At 48.7% G+C, this 2,909-nt stretch overlaps 1 protein-coding gene and 1 long non-coding RNA gene across 2 annotated transcripts in view; both read left to right on the forward strand.

Moving 5' to 3' along the window:
* TANC1 (tetratricopeptide repeat, ankyrin repeat and coiled-coil containing 1) overlaps positions 1-2,909 on the forward strand; it is a 178,715-nt gene that overhangs the window by 55,816 nt on the left and 119,990 nt on the right. The gene's annotated exons all lie outside the window — the stretch shown is intronic.
* LOC106724923 overlaps positions 748-2,909 on the forward strand; it is a 19,458-nt gene continuing 17,296 nt past the window's right edge. Inside the window, exon 1 of the long non-coding RNA XR_001360751.1 lies at positions 748-760. This is a non-coding gene — a long non-coding RNA (uncharacterized LOC106724923). The remainder of the gene's footprint in view (positions 761-2,909) is intronic.

A 2,909-nucleotide genomic window follows, 5' to 3' on the forward strand; every position in this document is an offset into this window, starting at 1 on the left:
TATTATTATTTTTAATCCTCACCCGAGGATATTTTTCCATTGATTTTTAGAGAGTGGAAGAGAGAGGGAAAGACAGAGAGAAATATCAATGTGAGATAAACACATTGATTGGTTGCCTCCTGTATGCGCTCTGGCAAGGGCCTGGGCTGGGGAGAGCCTGCAACCAAGGTACGTGCCCTTGACCAGAATCGAACCCGGGACCCTTCAGTCTGCAGGCCAATGCTCTATCCACTGAGCCAAACTGGCTAGGGCAGATTTTAGTTTTTAGAGCAGTTTTGGGTTCATAGCGAAACGGAGTGGAAGGTACAGAGATTCTTATAGGCCCTCAGCCCCCACACAGGCACAGCCTCCACCATTATCAACATACCCCACCAGAAAGGTGCATTTGTTAAATCAGTGCACCTACCCTGATAACATCATTATCACCTAGAGCGCCCATAACTTATCTTAGGGTTCACTGTGTAGATTGGACATTCTGTGAATTTGGACAAAGGTGTAATGACATGTAGCCATCATTAGGTGTCACACTGAATATTGTCACTGCCCTGTTTATCTCTCTCTCTCTCTCCACCCCACCTTGAACTCCCGGCAACCGCTGATCTTTTTGCTGTTTCCACAGTTTTGCCTTTTCCAGAATATTGCATCATTGGTTTCTTTCACTTAGTAATAGGCATTAAAAGTTCCTCCATGTCATTTCATGGCTTGTTAGCTCATTCTTTGTAGCACTGGATAATATTCAGTTGTCTGAATGTAGTACAGTGTTTTTATTCGTTGACTTACCTAAGGGACATCTTGGTTGCTTCCAAGTTTTGAACAAAGCTGCTGTCAACACCTGGTGCAACGTTTTGTGTGGACATAAACCCTCGTACACCCCAAGGAGCACGACGACTGGATTGTGTGTAAGGAAACTGCCAAACTGTCCCCCGAAGTGGCTGTGCCATTTTGCACGCCCACCAGCCACGAGTGAGAATCCCTGTTGCTCCGCATGCTCACCCGTGTTCGGTGGTGTCAGTGTTCTGAGTGATCCCTCATCTGGGAGCCGGGGGTAATGACAACAGTGCTGCTCTCACAGGGGAGGTGAGATTGAAAAGGAACGTGGCCTGTGAAGCCCAGGGCTGGCCCACCGGTTCCTCTGTGGGGTTGCTGTTTCAGGGGGACCATCTGCCTCAGAGCCCAGCTTCAGCTCCCTTCATCTGCCTCGGTGGCCCAGCATGGATTCCCACAGTCTCCATCCTCTCAGCTCCTTATCCTCAGCCAGATGCCCTCGGGCGGGAGCTCATCCTCAGATCTGTGTGTTTTCTGGCAAGCACGTGTCTCCGGGTGTGCGGCAGGCTTTCTTCCCTGTGAACGGGACGTGCGAGCAGCAGTAACGCCCCGACTGCCTGACGTCTGGGTTCTCGCTCCTGCTCTGCCACCGACTACGCGTGTTACTCATCTTCCTTTGGTTTGCACGGCATTTGCGATGAACATGTTATGTCTGTAAAATTGCCCTGTGAGGGAAGCCAGCTCTTAGAACTTGTGTTATAAGTGCAGGAATTTAAGAAAGCAGTAGTGCTCAGCAGAAATAAGAAATGAGGCGGAAAGCAGAAAGGCGGGATGCCCGGTGGGGCCCCGCCTCAATAATTTGTGCTGCTCCCATGAGCTCTCTGTGGGAATGAGAGACAGTGACTCCTGAAGCGGATGGAGTGAGGATGTGCTCCAAAATGGTCCAGATTTGCTCACCAGGCAGTGTGAGCAGCACTCCCGTGGGAGTCGAGCAGTTATTGCCTAAAACTGTGCACGAGGGCCATTACAGGGTTGTTCCTTATGCAGGGAAGTGAGGAAGCCAGCAGGTCAGGCAGAGACCTGTGGGTCGGGGTTCCCTTGAACATCCCTTACATGGCCCATAAGTGCCATGTGCAGACACACTGTCTCCGGATGGCACAGCTGCTTTTCTTCTGCCTTGAACACAGACTAGACTGCCTTTTATTTGGACAAGCCCCAGACGAAGGAAATGGCTTGTGCTTAGGTCTGCATTGTACCGGAAATACGTACCTCAGACACCAGAAGCCCATTATGTGAGGGACCAGTGGAGGCCAAGACTGGCGGAGGGAGCAACAGTTGCGTCTCTCATCCTCCAGAACCGGCCCCGTCTGGTGGAGCAGATGTAGTTGAATGCATGTAAGGTCACTGTGCCCAGGCCATCTCGCCATGCCACACCGCACAGAAGTGTCATTCGAGAATGCAGGCACATGACTGACCCTTCGGACTCGGGCATTCAGATGTTTCACGAGGCCTCTGGATGTTGAGGGTCTTCAGGAATCACAAGAGAATATGTGCCAGTTGGACACATCCTGGAGTCTAGTGTTAATATTTGATTGGGAAATGTTTGCCATGGAAAGTAGAGATACTGGACTGAGCATCATGGGCTGTTGTGTCAATCAAAAAAATGATTGTGGACTTCAAGTTGTTTATAAAAAATTCAATAGAGATAGCCTTTATTTAAAATATTTCACTTTTACAAAACAATTTACATTTCTTTCAGTTACATAGTTCTTATTAGAAGAAATGTGTGTACTCTAAAATTTGAATGAGCCCTGGCCGGTGTGGCTCAGTTGGTTGAAATGTTGTCCCATGCAACTGAGGGTCGATGGTTTGATTCCCGGTCAGAGCACATACTCAGTTAATCCCCGGTTGGGGCGCAGGTGAGAGGCAGCCTTCCGGGGTTCTCTCACCCTCTCCCCTTCCTCTCTCTCTAGAATCAAGGAAAAATGTATCCTTGGGTGAAGAAGGTATACCTGCACTCATATATATGCGTTAAAGTTTGGATGTGTGTGTGTGTGTGTGTGTGTGTATATATATATGGTATATATATGCATTAAAGTTTGTATGTATGTGTGTGTGTGTGTGTGTGTGTGTGTGTGTGTATA

The sequence above is a fragment of the Myotis brandtii genome, unplaced genomic scaffold, assembly GCF_000412655.1.
Source record: "Myotis brandtii unplaced genomic scaffold, ASM41265v1 scaffold125, whole genome shotgun sequence".
NCBI lineage: Eukaryota > Metazoa > Chordata > Mammalia > Chiroptera > Vespertilionidae > Myotis > Myotis brandtii.